The sequence below is a fragment of the Scardinius erythrophthalmus genome (assembly GCF_964197995.2).
Source record: "Scardinius erythrophthalmus genome assembly, chromosome: 1".
NCBI classification, from domain to species: domain Eukaryota; kingdom Metazoa; phylum Chordata; class Actinopteri; order Cypriniformes; family Leuciscidae; genus Scardinius; species Scardinius erythrophthalmus.
Genome location: NC_138221.1, coordinates 21,828,669 through 21,845,257, shown reverse-complemented (window position 1 = coordinate 21,845,257; position 16,589 = coordinate 21,828,669). Strand labels below are relative to the sequence as shown.

The window sequence follows — 16,589 nt, the reverse complement described above, 5'->3', positions numbered from 1 at the left end:
CACTTTAGACAACCGACTTTGTTTATGTAAATCTTGTGTGTATTTAACAGTATTAGCACAATAATACTCGAAAGATAACTTAGTCCAGTATCCAGGCGCTGGTAGAAAGGCTTTTAGTGCATGTGAGCTTCACATGTACGCGCTGAGAAACGCACACGTTAGAACAGCGCATCAGCATTTAAAATTAAATGTTTAACCGACAAAGCATTAAAGCACATGCACATTATGAACTTTTGTGAACTGCAGTGTTAACATTTTATGTGAATATAGCCTACGTCCAGGGACGTGCACAGGGGGGTTGCTCAGGTTGCCCGGGCAACTGCCCATATGCCCTTTTCGACTGACGTTGCCCTTCCGAGAAAAAAAAAAAAAAAAAAAAAAAAAAAAAAATATTCGAACAATGGATTTCACGTAGCAGGCCAAGATAAATAATAATAATAATAATAATAATAATAAATAAAAAATAAATTGAAAAGCCTCATTCAATTCCATTCGGGCACCGAAAGTGAAAGTCAGTAGGGGAAGGGCAAACTCTCTTTACGTGGCTGCACGTGACCGGCACCTGAGCTGAGCCTGCATGAGCGGGCGCGAGATTGTCGCGGTTGTCGGGTGAGGCGTCAACGTTGTCGGAAAAGGTGAGTTTGTGATGTATAACCATCATCATCATCATCATCAAGTTTTATGAAATGAATTAAAATCTTCATAAATCCAGGCTGCGTTTGCCACGTTTAGCCTAAATAATCAGACGGATAGCTTGCAGAAAAGCAGCCTAGGCTACTATTTTTTTTGGTAGGCATTAGGCAAACTAAGCTAACGTTACGGAATGTCTGTCTGCTAGTTAGTTTCTCACATTTCGTTTTAGCAAGAAGAATGAATGATGGAAGTAATGTATCACATTAATTATTTTAATCAAAATGGTTAAATGCCTAAATCCTATCACTATTTTGGGTATTGTTTGACTTTGAAGCCAAGATGCCCACTGAAAAGAGGCGGATTCAGGAGAGGGAGAGACAATTAAGGGAGGCAGCAAAGGGCACCACATCACTGCAGGGTTGGCTGCGAAAAAGCCAATCAGCAGGTGAGACAGAGACTTTGCACTGTGATAAAGATGACATGACACTGTGTAGGCAAATTGTGACCCTGGATCACAAAACCAGTCTTATGTTGCACGGGTATATTTGTGGCAATAGCCAACAAAACATTGTATGGGTCAAAATTTTCTTTTACGCCAAAAATCATTAGGATATTAAGTAAAGATCATGTTCCATGAAGATATTTTGTAAATTTCCCACCTTAAATATATAAAACATTTATTTTTGTGAATGGATGCAGCACTATTGCCAATAGAAATGGACAACTTTAAAGGAGATTTTCTCGATATTTCGATTTTTCTGCTCCCTCAGATTCCAGATTTTCAAATAGTTGTATCTCGTAATAGCCAAATATTGTCCTATCCTAACAAACCATACATCAATGGAAATATTATGTATTCAGCTTTCAGATGATGTATAAATCTCAATTAAAAATTTTGTGGTCCAGGGTCACAACTCACAATTGATTAATTAATCAGACTCATATTTTAGCCTACTAATGGCAATGTTTCATTATTACATTACATTTAAGATGAGGAGGAGCAGTCACAAGCCTCCAGACTATGTGAGGAAAATGTGGACCAGGAGGAGGCACATAGGGCAGGTAGGCCTAAGTGATGATCACCAAATATGAGATGAGAGGATCATGCTAGAAAGTATAGGGTTAAAGAGCTGCATGCTAAATAATTGTAATCTAAAAAAACATAGGCTATTTCAGAGGTCATTTCAAAGATCCTGCCTGAACAGAACATAAATACCACTAGTGGCCATTAAAATAATAATGATAATAGCAATAATATGTAATTGGATAGATGATGAGCCCAGTGCATCAGCTGCATTCAGAGAGCCAGAGCCAGAGCCAATCCCAGATGAGATCAGGACAGACTGGCAAAATAGGGAAATGATAGATGAGCAAGAGGATGAGATGAGGGAAACGAGAGCATCAGCAAGAGATATTGAGATGACGAGTAGGGCAGAGTCAACAGATTTTGATTTTTTGCTGAGGTTGGCTAATCCCACAGATCCAGCTCATGTACAAAGCAGCAATCTTAAATACGATCAGACCTTCATCACATTTTCCAATTCAGTCGGGCCTTGCCGTCCTATGGTAAAGTTCCCTAAAAATCCAGATGGGCGCTCTTTTCAAGCCCAATGGTATAACGATGACCCCTGGCTGGAATATTCTCCACTAAATGATGCCATGTATTGCTTTAGCTGCAGGAATTTTATGAATGAGGAAAGATTTCAGAGCAGGACAGGATGGAAGTCTGTAGGGATAAATTTGTGGAGGCAGGCCAAAGTGAAGATTAAGGAGCACCGCAGCAGTGAATTGCATATGCTAAGCATGATTAGGTGGAATGCCTTTACAAAAGATACACTGCAGAGGGCTTTTGCAGTAGCTGATTCTCAGATGGAAGCAGCCAAAGAAAGAGAGAGGCAGAAAAACAGAGAGATTATGTTCCGTTTAATAGACATCACATTATATCTGGCAAAACAAGCTTTGGCCTTTAGGGGAAATGAAGAAGGCTTGTCGAGTTCAAATAGAGGAAATTTTCTGAACCTGGTGGATTTGCTTGGCCAATATGACAGCGTACTCGGGCTTCATCTTGAAGCAGTCAAGGAAAAACAAGCATCAAACCAAAGGTGCCAGGTGTCTCTCCTGTCCAATAGGACACAAAACGACCTCATAAAAGCACTTAGTCTTTATGTGAAACGAATCATACAGAAGGAAGTGACAGAAGCATCACAATTTTCTATTTTGCTGGACGAGACCACTGATGTGTCACATATTGAGCAGGTGTCCTTTGTTGTGCGATATGTCCACAACATGACTATAAAGGAACGCTTTGTCCAACTATGTGATGTGGCATCAACAACGGGAGAGGCACTGGAGAATGTAGTGATGAAGCTACTTGAGCAAAACAACTTCAACATTCAAGATGTCTGTGGACAGGGATATGATGGAGCTGCCAATATGAGTGGACGCTACAATGGGCTGCAGTCCCGGATTCAGAGACAAAATGAGAGAGCATTATATGTGCACTGCCATGCACATTGTTTAAATCTCGTTTTAGTTGAGAGTGCAAAATCCAACAAGCACTTTGTGGATTTCTTCACAGTCGTTGAGAGGCTATACACATTCATTGCCAACTCTACAAAGCGCCATGCTGCATTTGTGGATACTCAAAAAGCGATGAATCCAGACCAACGTGTTCTTGAACTACAGAGGCTTTCAGACACCCGGTGGAGCTGCCGGGAAGATGCTTTAAAGACAATTAGGAAGGTCCTCCCTGCTGCCCTACAGTACTTGAGAGATCTGAGAGAGTGTGACCCCCCCGATCTGGCTGCAGGAGAAGCTAAAATGCTGTTGAGCAGCATAGATTTTGAATTTTTGCTGTGTCTTGAAATAGCAACGCCAGTGTTCATGGAGACATCAGTTGCCTCAAAAGTACTCCAGCAGGATGACCTGGACTTGGCTGCTGCTTACTCTGTGTTAGATGGTGTCTTGAAGCGAGTAGTGGAACTGAGGAGAGACAGCAAATTCTCACAAATATACAACACTGCCACAACAATTGCAGAGGAAAATGACATAAGCATTCCCACAAATATTCCAGGTAGACAAAGAAAAGTCCCTGCAAAGCTGAAATACGCTTCCAAATCAGCAAGAGAAGATGATGCAGTCCAGACCTTGGAGGAATATTACAGGGGAAGGACATATTATACCTTTCTGGACAGATTGAGACAGGAGCTTGAGAGAAGATTTTACGGGGAAGGGAAGACTCGGGACATTGTGATGTCACTGCAGAGACTCACTGACCCAGAGCAGTGGAAGGATATTGGCCAAGGTGTTGATACAGCACATTTACTATGTGAGTTTTATGGACTTCAGGGGGAAGAGACCAACCTTCAAACAGAGCTGAGAGTCTTCCATGCGTCTTACAAGTGTCCCAAGAGGACAGTCAAGTCTATGCTCGAAGTATTCAAGGAAAACAATGCTAACGTCATATTCCCCACACTATTCAAACTAATCAAAATATATGCCACTCTACCCGTGTCCACTGCAACGGTAGAACGATCCTTTTCAAAGCTGAAGCTGGTCAAATCAAGGCTCAGAAATCAGTGTGGTCAAGAGCGGCTGTCTGACCTCCTCCTGCTGGCCATAGAGAAGGACATAGGAATCGACAAGAAAGAAGTTTTGAAGATTTTTGTTGAAATGGCCCCTAATAGGCGGCTTCTCTTTTGAAGCTTTGCATGTTTAGTGTGTAAATTTGGAGAAACCTATCAGTGACTTGATAGGATATTGATAGGGATATTGATGTAGGGATTTTCATGACTCAAGTCATGTTTTTCTGTTATTATTAGTAGTAGTTAAGGGGATTGAGTGCTGTATTTCAGTGTTTTACCTCTTTGTGTATATATATTTTAATAAAGATCCTGTTATTCTCAGTCCTTCATATAGCCCGTGAGGTTTTTTTGGGGGGAGTGGGGGTTCCGGGGGGGGGGGGGGGGTGCCCTTTTTTCAGGTCAGAGCAACTGCCCCTCAAAATTCCTGTGCACGTCCCTGCCTACGTCGCGTTGTTCCGCTTCACTCTCGGCTTATTTAACCGCAGCAAAACTGGACATGAGTCACGAATTTTGTCATCCTTATTTGAGTTAAGAGAACTGATAGGGATGTTCTTTTAATTGTTATTCAAGCAATGTATGTCTCGTGAGTCGTGACCAACTCACCATGAACACACTTCACCGCTGATCTCACTCGCGGTTCTCTCTGCCCGACTCGGGCTGGATCAGCAGGTTGCAGAATGTGTGGCGCGTTATACACGAGTGTTGCCAACAGGGACGGTGTAGAGTGCCCTCTGGTGGACAAACTATACAACGCCAACACTCATAACCTGGTTGAAGGGTGTTTCGTTCGTTTTTATTTTATTTTTGAAATATTCATTTATCGGCCGTTATAAATGCCGATACCGATAGTTTTGAAAATGCCTAATATCGGCCGATAATATCGGCCTGCCGATATATCGGTCGGGCTCTAGTCAGAATATAAGACAAAAGCCTGTAAAATAGCTATATTAAAAAACAATACTGTTATTTCTCACAAAATAACATGGATAAATCATAAATAATATAACAAAATGATTAAATAACCTATATTTACGAACCTCTACAGGCAAATAACTACAACACCATAATATGTGAATCTAAATGAATGAATTGCAATAAAGTAATTAAATCATTAACATGTTACAGATTTTTACAGAAACTGACAATGAGCATGCTGGAAAAACCCGCATAGACCAGCATAGCTGGTCATACCAGCAAGACCAGCATATGTTGTGTTTTGGTGCTGGTATGCTTGTGACCAGCATCCAATCACCAGCATCTCATGCTGATGACCAGCAAACCAGCACCAGCATTAGATGCTGGTTACAAACATTGGAAACTATGCTGGTCAACAGTAATAGATGTTAAGGATGGTAGCCTGTTCACCAGGGTGGAATGCGGACAACTACATTGAATTTTGGTATGATGAAAATCATGAAAATACAAGCTTACATTAATATACATTAATACACCCCCTCCTTGAACTGCCACCTTAACGTGGTGAAGGGGTTTGAGTACCTGAATGAACCTAGGAGCTATGTTGTCCAGGGCTATATGCCCCTGGTAGGGTCTCCCAAGGCAAACGGGACCTCGGCGATGGGTCAGACTAAGAGTGGTTCAAAAAATCCTTTATGAGTAAAATTAAATCGAGGACCGTGATGTTGGCGCACGGGGCTCTGGAACCACACTCCTTGAGAGAGGATGGACTCTTCACCACTCTGGAGTTGCCCATGGTGAGAGGCTGCGGGCTGGTGTGGGTTTGCTTATAGCCCCCCAGCTCAGCCGCCATGTGTTGGAGTTCACCCCGGTGAACGAGAGGGTCGTTTTCCTGCAACTTCGGGTCGGGGATAGGTCTCTCACTGTCGTGTGTGCCTACGGGCACACCTGGAGGGGTGTGATTGGAAGGAACGGACCCCTGATCTGAACCAGAGTGGTGTTCAGTTATTGGACTTCTGTGCTAGTTACAGTTTGTCCATAACAAACACCATGTTCAAGCATAAGGGTGTCCATCAGTGCACGTGGCACCAGGACACCCTAGGCCGTAGGTCGATGATCGACTTTGCGGCCGTATGTCTTGGACACTCGGGTAAAGAGAGGGGCGGAGCTGTCAACTGATCACCACCTGGTGGTGAGTTGGATCAGATGGCGAGGGAGGAAGCTGGACAGACTCGGCAGACCCAAGCATACTGTAAGGGTCTGCTGGGAACGTTTGGCCGAGTCTCCTGTCAGAGAGATCTTCAACTCCCACCTCCGGCAGAGCTTCGACCGGATCCCGAGGGAGGCTGGAGATATTGAGTCCAAGTGGACCATGTTCTCCACCTCCATTGTCGAAGCGGCCGCTCGGAGCTGTGGCAGTTAGGTCTCCGGTGCCTGTCGAGACGGCAATCCCTGAACCCGGTGGTGGACACCGGAAGTAAAGTATGCCGTCAAGCTGAAGGAGGAGTCCTATCGGGCCTGGCTGGCTTGTGGGACTCCTGAGGCAGCTGACGGGTACCGGCAGGCCAAGCGAACTGCAGCCCGGGTGGTTGTGGAGGCAAAAACTTGGGCCTGGGAGGAGTTCATGAGGCCATTGAGAAGGACTATCGGCTGGCCTAGAAGAAATTCTGGCAAACCGTCCGGCGCCTCAGGAGGGGGAAGCAGTGTCCTACAAACACTGTCTACAGTGGAGGTGGGCAGCTGTTGACCTCAACTGAGGTTGCGTTGGACGGTGAAAGGAATACTTTGAGGATCTCCTCAATCCAGCCGTCACGTCTTCCATTGAGGAAGCAGAGGCTGAGGGCTCAGAGGCGGACTCGTCCATTACCCAAGCTGAAGTCACCAAGGTAGTCAAGAAACTCCTCTGTGACTTCAGGGTGGATGAGATCCACCCTGTGTACCTCAAGTCTCTGGATGTTGTGGGGCTGTCTTGGCTGATACGCCTCTGCAGCATCGCATGGCAGTTGGGGACAGTGCCTCTGGGATGGCAGACCAGGGTGGTGGTCCCTCTTTTTAAGAAGGGGGACCGGAGGGTGTGTTCCAACTACAGGGGGATCACACTTCTCAGCCTCCCAGGGAAAGTCTATGCCAGGGTACTGGAGAGGAGAATACGGCTGATAGTAGAACCTCGGATTCAGGAGGAACAGTGCGGTTTTCGTCCCGGCTGTGGAACACTGGACCAGCTCTATAACCTCTACAGGGTGCTGGAGGGTTCGTGGGAGTTTGCCCAACCAATCCACATGTGCTTTGTGGATTTGGAGAAGGCATTCGACTGTGTCCCTGTACGACCGAAGCAGGAGTTTGGTTCGCATTGCCGTCAGTAAGTCAGACTTCAATCCGGTGCATGTTGGACTCCGGCAGGGCTGCCCTTTGTCGCCAGTTCTGTTCATAATTTTTATGGGCAGAATTTCTAGGCGCAACCAGGGGCCGGAGGATGTCAGGTTTGGGGACAACACGATTTCGTCTCTGCTCTTTATGGATGATGTTGTCGTGTTGGCCCCTTCAGACCAGGAACTTCAGCATGCACTGGGTACATTATGGTATGATATGGTATGGTACATTAATATACGCAACAAGTTTGTTTAATAATAACAAGTAAACATTAACACAATTATAACAATTATTTAACAAAAAACAACACTCATCTGGCTCAACAAGCAAATTACAATAAAACACATTAACAACAATTCATTCAGCCTGTTCTCATGTAAATGTGTCTCTATATGTGTTTATTGTGTAATTTATATGCGAAAATGGCCCACCTTTTTTTGATGTCAAGTAACTTTACTGAAACGTTTCAAAGAATTCTTCGCCAACTGGCTAACGTTAAATAATAATAAAAATATAATAAAGAAAAAAAATCTGTTGAACTGAGTAGGCTCATTCACTGTTTATTCACTAGTGTTGTGAAGAAAAAGAATAGCATCCACTGTAGAAGGCTTATATACTTCTGTTGAAGGCATGCATTGCGCACGTGTCGCGTTACTCGCGTAATCGTATGTTGCGTTGCATATTTATAATATTATCAATATAAAAATATTTTATACAGTAGCCTGCGCTCTGCACGTATATTATGGGCATGATGAAAGGAGAAAAGCTAAATGAGCCCGAGTCCGACCAAAGCCCGATCTGTAAAAAAAAAATAAAAAAAATAATGGCCCGACTGCTCCCAATAAGTGACAAAATAACGCCAACATTTTCCTATTTACATGTTGTGGTTTGTATAGTCACAGCGTGTACAAATAACATGGTCACATATTCTCAGAAGACGAAGCACTGCTACTTCAGCGGAGTGATTTGCTCGCAGCTCCTGAGAAGCCCTGTGGTGGGGAACAGAGAGTTCGCTCAGAATTGGAGTAAATCACTCCACAGAAGTCGAAGTGTTTCATCTTCTGATAATATAGTTCCCAGTATGTATACGGTTAGAAGATGGCTGTGTCTCGTGTGACCTTGTTATTCGTACATGCTGTGACTATACAAATCACAACATGTAAATAGGAAAATGTTGGCATTATTTTGACACTTATTGGGAGCAGTATGCTTGCTGTAGCTGTTCACCTCCAGTCTTTGTGCTAAGCTAGGCTAGCGGTAGGGCTGGGGAAAAAATCGATTTGATTTAAAAATCGAGTTGGTAGGTCAAATCGATTCATATTTTCAAATATTTTTCTCCCCCTCTTCTATATAGCGTACAATACATACATTTTACATTTGCCAAATCTTCCTTTAGGGTTTCCATAGAACGCTCCCTGCGGCGCAGCCCTCGATGCTTCACGACAAAAAGACTAGCATGTTTAATTTTTTAACGGTCCTCCACGACGACGACGGCGCGCGAGTAAGTGAGTGAGTGTGACTGTGTGTGTGCGTGTGAGTGAGTGAGTGTGTGTGTGTGTGTGTGTGTGTGTGTGTGTGTGTGTGAGAGAGAGAGATAGAGAGAGAGAGTGCGTGTATGTGAGTGAGTGTGCATGTGCGTGTGTGTGTGTGTGTGTGTGTGTGTAGGCTATGTGAGTGAGCTTGTGTAGCCTATATGTGCGAGTGAATGAGTGTGTGAGACGGCTCGCGATGACTGGTCGTAAAACAACGTGTAGTCTGACATGTTTCTTGTCCACGACATGTCAAGATTTTTAGGAGTCAAAATCATGTAGCCTAATCTGACAGTGACTATCGTAACAGACAAACAAAATTTTGTTTATGTTGATGCACTTTAATTAAATACAATATATATATATATATATATATATATATATATATATATATATATATATATATATATATATATATATATATATATATATATATATATATATATATATATTTAAAATATATTTACAGTTCGCAGTTATTTTGTTCTAAATGGGGGGGGGGGGGGATTAGCCTGGCAAGCCAGACTACATCAAGATGTTTAGTCTGGAAACTCACCATAGACACGCTCAATTCGAGGGGCGGGATAAACGGCTGTCTTTCAAATTCCCTCTGCACGCAATAGGACAGCGCTACAACCAACCAGAGCGTTTTCCCAACAGCTGAGCTAACGTTAGATGATAGATTCAACTTTTGCCATATCTGACAGGCAAAAAAAGCATTTCTAAACAAACGTGTTGTAAATCGGCCTACTTCACCTTTGGCTTATAGTCAGAAGTTATGCTGTTTGCGTAGATCACGGAGCACGCAGTGACAACCGCGCCCACTACGGTCACATATTATGACGGTCACAGAATCTGGTGTAACACCGGCAAAACTACGAACACATCTTCCTTTTTAAAGAATGACTTAAGTGCCGTTCTTTGCTCTTTTCTTAAAGAAAAACTTAACTCCAAGTCCTCCAGAGTCGCGGCCAAAGCCGATTCGAAAGACTGTTTGCAATGCCAGCAGCCATTCTTTGTTTTCAAGCCAGGGAACGTCACATCTCTGTCTGTCGTCATTATGTTAAGCCCGCCCCGCCTCCTCTATACGCGTTGTGATTGGCCTGACCCAATTTGGGTTTTTGCAGCTAGAAGGTCTATTGAGAGTGTCTAGACCCACCAGGCTGCAAAATAATTTTTGCTGCCGCTAGGGTGCGTCTAGTTTCTAGGCTAGGGGGGAATCGAATCGAATCGTAAATCGAGTTTTTTATAAAAAAAAAATCGCTGATTATTTTAGGGGAAAAAAAATCGCCCAGCTCTAGCTAGCGGTGGGTGCGTCAGACAGAGTTACAGCACGCGCAGAGATGAAAATGGTATGTATGGACTTATCTAACTCTGGGGGATAAGGTGAATAAGCCTTAAGGCGAATAAGTCTTAAAAAGTCGGCGTGTTCCTTTAATGTACACCTGCTAACTCACCTTGAAAAATCAGTGAAATTGCGGGGACCGCTCTGGGCACACTCTGCATTTGTGTTTGAAAAAAAAAAATGCACATGGTGGTCTGTTAAAACTGATGCATGGAACAAAGTGTGTAGCTCTGCAGATTGTGAACAAATTCCTGTTGCATAGAGCAATACCACTCTTTAACACAAGGTATGATGTTAGTGAACAAGTTAAGGAGTTCTGTTTGGAAATTACAAATGGCCGAAGAGTAAAGAGTTTCACAAATGTCAAGACCCAACTGTTCTGGATAGTGGCAGAGTAACAGAGACTACTGATGATGATGATGAAAAAAGAGCCTTCATTTCTGCACAAAAACATGCATCAGATGAAATGGTAGTGCACAGGATAATCGTGCATAAGGACTAGGCTAGTTTATACAAGCAAAAGCTATAGCCTTAGTAAGACACAGAGACTGTTTTGCAAAGATGAGTGATGGTGTTTATGGAGAAATCCAGAAAATCGTATCCTTTACTTCAGAAGGAATTGGTGTTCTTTTCAAAAAGCTTTATCATTTGTATAAAGTTGTTTTTTTTTTTTTTTTTTTTTTTTAAAGAACAGCAATTTCTGGGAAACACTACATTACTGACAGAACAAGGACCCTGCAGAAGAGACTCACAGAAAATCTGGAAACAGACATGCACAGTCTATGAACTCCAGACCAAAACCGTTCACAGCATCGACTGCAAAGGGGTCAAAGTCGATTCAAATCAATGACCAGTAGTCAGCGGAAGGCCGAATAAATATCTAGGAGGACATTAGCACTCAAGAACAGGAAGAAAAAACAGACAGGGCTTATCATCACAATCAAACACCCCTCCACCACCACGTCCTGTTATCACATGACCTAAGTTCACATTTAGGCCATCTAATGACACCTTAACCAGTTCCATTCAAGGAAAGACCCTGCGAAATCACAAGTGTGGGTTTGCCATGCTAGTGAGTGGACCAAGGCTATACATCTAGATTATTCTCTGACAATACATAGTTCCCACAGGCCAATTAATGTCACGTGACCTCCCCGGAGACGCCATCTTTGAGGGCAAAAGCTGCTGTGTTTACAATGTTTTACCATACTGTCTATGAGTTTTACAAGCAAATTTCGAATATTTCTTTCCATTTATAATGTTACGAAAATCATGAAGAGACAAAGTGACAGAGATTATAAAGAGACTCTATTAACACAAGACAGAGAGAGGTACAATGCGAAAATTTCAGTTATAAATGGTGTGGATCCGTATGCGCTAACAAAGGAAGCACTGATTATGCAGCTTTGCCTCAGATACAGTATTATCATGTGTATCATTATCTGGTATTGGCTAGGAGTTTTAATACATGTGAGCAATTCCGAGCCTGGAAATATGTGCATGAATATACACGGTATGAAAATAAATAAAACTCGCGTGCAAATTAATTAATGTAATGCGGAACTACTTTATACGCGGGATCTTTAGGGACATAATCTGAGATTGCCGTGCTGGAATGTGAGTGTGTGTGTGTGTGTGTGTGTATGTGTGTGTGTGTGTGAGAGTGAGAGAGTCGCGGGCGCGATCGAACAGTGGAAACAATGTTGTTTTTGTATGTTTTTAATATCTCGTCATTTTGTTCATACAGGACATAATTCAAACTGCAAAGTGTTAACTTATATTTGTGTACACTCGCAATAAAAAACAACAAATTCTTGCGTGTTTTGAGGGAGTTTCTTTCCTGTTTATCCTCGCCAGCCATAACCTCCGTCGTTGTTCTGACAAAGCTTAGCTGCTAGTCTTCTCACATTCATGAAGTCTAATGACGGGTATACTGTAAAATCCAAATTTAACTGAACCTCCAACACGATTTAAACATCCATTGACCCAGCAGGAGATCACCATTTTCACTTTTTAATCACAAAAATCTAATTTTTAATCACTTCTTCTTCTCATGTTCTGCATTGTAAGAATGTTTTGTTCTGCCCTCAGAAATGGCGCCGGGTCGGCGAATGCCCGTATGTTGTGACGTCATGTGGGAACTAGGCCTATGTATACTGATCCTTAAGGTCAGTGAACTTCCATGCTGAAACTATAATCATCATGTTTGACAGATGAGGTGGTCTTTCAAGGGTCATTATTTCTCCAACAAACTGCATTATAAAGTTACTGCAATGTAGCCTACTTTTTGATTAAACATCCTCCACAATACATTGTCAGCAGATGCTTGTAGGAACACGGATGTACTCATACAATGTTTGTTTACTGACTGTTACAGGCCATATTGCCACAAAGGCTAGAAAATGTAGATGGTTATAGTATTCATCTCACACATTAAGTATCAAGGGAGATGAAGCATGATAATTTATTATCATAATTTATATGTGCATACTGAATGCACTGTATATTGTCATGGTAGCAGTGGTATTAAGTAATTCCTATAAATGTGAATGTAACGTACAAATATTCTGTTGCAATGACAAAACTTATTTCAAACAGATGTTAGCCTAATATTTAAGAATCTTCAGTTTATTTATTGTAATGAATTTGTATGAAAATTGATATACTTTGTAGGCCTATGTGTTGTATTGCAGGCCAAGTTTTTACAATATAGTACTGCCCTTAAAGAACTCCTTTACATTGCTAGCCTAATTTCTATTTAATTGTCTACCATTTCAGTAATTTAAACGTAGAAATAAACAAGTAACTTATTAAATGGACACTGTAAGTACTGGCTGCATAAATGTGTACAAAATAATGAGCTAAAATAAATCAAACAAAGACCATGCTGGTTGACCAGCATCACCAGCAAGACCATGCAGATAGACCACCATTGTCTTGCTGGTCCACCAGCTAAACCAGCATAGCATTTTTCCAGAAGTAAAACAATAAATAAATAATGTTTCGTGTGTCACACTTCATTAACATTTATTCCCATGCATGCATATATTTTAAATTCCCCACGTTCATTACTCACAGGGACAGTTAAGTGTTAGAATAGACATCAATTTTAATGAGTAAATGTAATCTGCAAAAGATAAATGCCGACAAAGAAATACAGGTTGTAGCACCCCCCGAATAATAAGGATTCTCTGATGACAGGCGATTTGGTTCACCATGACAACCATCCAACTCAAGATGCCGTGAAAACTAAATATACAAAAATAAAGTTGCAATAAAGAATATAAAAGGACATAAATAAATCATATTTAAATGTTGTCTTTGTAAACTTTCCGAGCAGGGTAGGGTTGCACCAGCCGTTCGTAAGTTCTTTCTTAAATTGGAACGTAAAGTCCACACTAGAGGCTTAGTAACTACTAGCTAGTTTGTAACTAACTCTGAACTTTATTCCGTTGCACCATTTGTTCGTAAGGCAGAACGTAGCTAGTAGGTCGTAAGCTCTCCATAAAGTAATGCGTAGTCGCATAATATGACGTTTAGCCTCGATGATCCAATAGCATCCTTCAAATACGTGAGCAGATGTTGTGTTGAAATGCTGTGAATTTCAGTTTATCCTTCATTCTTTTGCCTCACGTTACTAACGGTAAAAATACGTTTCCATTAAATACTTGATCATGAATAGCATAAGTGTTTTTATATGTAAATAACATTCAGAAACTGTATTTGAAATGAAATGAATAAGGATCAATAAATAAATATTGATACAAAAAAACATAAAAAATTACGTTTATTGATTTATGACTGATATTTGACATGCACAACATGGACCGATGCACACAGCGATGTGCTGTTTAGGATGGGTTTGTGTTAAAGATAGCCGCTAACAAAGTAATCTTTTCACATAATGTTCTCTCTCTTAAAATGTAAGTGAGTGTAAATGTCAGCATAAATAATCATATATGTTTAAAGAATTGAAGTCTGTCAGGTAAAAGAAGAGCTTATTGATGCAGTTCAGTCTGTCTGATATTTTATTCCATCCGTTACTCCTGATCGGAGGCTGCCGTAAATATTTAGTTTATACGTAGAGTTACGCTTCAACTAAGTTTAATGGTGCAACGCAAAAATATTTAGAAGTGCGCAAGTCGTTACTTAGTGTCCATTTACGTCAAAACTAGGCTAAGTTATAACTTACGCACAGCTGGTGCAACCGGCTCATAACAGCAAACTATAAATAGTCTTTGTATGCACTCTTTTCCACACAGCAACACAATCCACATTAATAACATACAATATAAATGACAAACTTACTTCACTGGCTGCTTATTACCAAAGGAGAACTTAATCTTGCATCTTGTAAATAATATATTCTGTAACTTCAGATGAGTAAATGAACATCTTTAGAAATGTGGAATACAGCTTCAACTTGGTGTAGCAGTAGACAACTTTCTTCCTGAGTCCCTCTGTGCTTTTCATAATAAAAGTCTCTTATTCTTCTTCTTTATTGTTTATTGGCGGTTGGCAAACCAGCTTTTGGTGCATTTCCGCCACCTATAGGGATGGAGTGTGAATACCTAGGATGATGGAATGGAAAACTACTATCTAGTAACAAAAAAAAAACTTATTTGTTTACACTTATATTCTGTGTATCAACCGTGTATCTCTCAAATATTTAAATAAAATAGGGTACACTTTTGGTTGTATCTGTGCACTCTGAAATAAATCTTTTATTGCTAGCTGAACTTTCAGTTCCTTCAGATCTTCCACAAGTTGAGCTCGTTCATCATTATATGCTTGACATAGAACAATCACGTGCTCCACTGTTTCTGCCACCCCACAATGGATGCACCCATCTGTCTCACTTTTACCTAACATGTGTAATAAATAATAATTTAATCTGGTGTGCCCAATGCGTATCCTCGAAATAATTTTATCATCTCTTCTGGATCCATATTTTCTCCTTTCACTCCCCACTGTATCCTGAATATTATACAGATGTCTTCCTTTTAACTCCTTATTCCAGTTGTCTTGCCAGATATTTATAACAGCTTTTCTTACAATGCACTTAGCTTCAGCTTTGCTTAATGGAATCTCTATGTCGACTTCATCCTTTTTTAATCCCGTCTTTGTTTGTCCACTATCTCATTTCCCTTAACTCCAACATGAGCTGGTACCCATAAAAATGTATTTTTGTCTAGTGGATTTATTCTGTACAAAACCTGTAATATATCGTATAAGATATCTTGTCTAGCATCTGACATTCCACTTTTTAAACTGCACAAAGCTGAGAATGAATCAGAGCATATGACTATATCCTTAATATTAGATTCTTCTACCCATATCATTGCTATGTATATTGCCATGAGTTCTGTTGTAAATACTGATATATCATTAGACAGCCTTTTAACAGTACTTTGTTCAATATGAGGTATATATATTGCTGCTGCTGTATAACCAGATTGAGGATTTTTAGACCCATCAGTAAATATCTGAACACTATTGTTATAATTTTGATTCAAATAATTTACCACTGCTATATTCATAGATAAACACCTCTCCTTTTCATTCTTTATGATGTTTAATTGTAGATCCACTAAAGGCATTCTGTACATCCAAGGGGGTATACTTGGTGTAATTACCGTATGATTCATGACTATACCATCTATTCCAATATCTTTGGCAACTTTATCAGCATTCCATCCAAAACTATTTAAGCCTGCATATTCATGCTCCCAACATTCTTTTACCACATCTTTTACTGGATGAGCATCTGCATGTCCCTGTACGGAGCACCAATACACCATTTTCAGCTTAATTCTCCTAATTTCTAAAGGCATTTCTGCCATTTCAACCTGCAAAGCAGAGATTGGAGATGTACTAAATGCCCCACATGCTATTCTCAGTGCCTGGGATTGTACTCCATTTACTTTCTTTAGTATGGAAGGTGCTGCTGAACTGTATACTATGCCACCATAATCAATAATTGGCCTTATCATCGCACAGTAAATTCTCTTTAAAGAATACCGAGTTGCCCCCCAATCTACTCCTGCAAGACACCTCAGAACATTAATTCCCTTTTTACATTTTTCAACCACTTTCTTGATGTGTGACACAAAAGTAAGTCTATAATCCATCCAGATCCCAAGGAACCTAACTTAGTACTTGGTAATTTCTTTTTCTTAGAAAAACATATTACTTTTGTTTTTTCAACAGACA

The 16,589-nt window shown here is 40.9% G+C and overlaps 1 protein-coding gene across 2 annotated transcripts in view; it reads right to left on the bottom strand.

The window, feature by feature from the left end:
* The window catches only part of LOC308697009 (uncharacterized protein), a gene marked incomplete at its 3' end in the record, with an annotated part of 215,586 nt that extends 200,746 nt beyond the window's left edge, over positions 1-14,840 (bottom strand). For both annotated transcript variants that reach the window (XM_081376032.1, XM_081376031.1), the window contains exon 1: positions 14,685-14,840. The remainder of the gene's footprint in view (positions 1-14,684) is intronic.
* Positions 14,841-16,589: the final 1,749 nt, after the last annotated feature.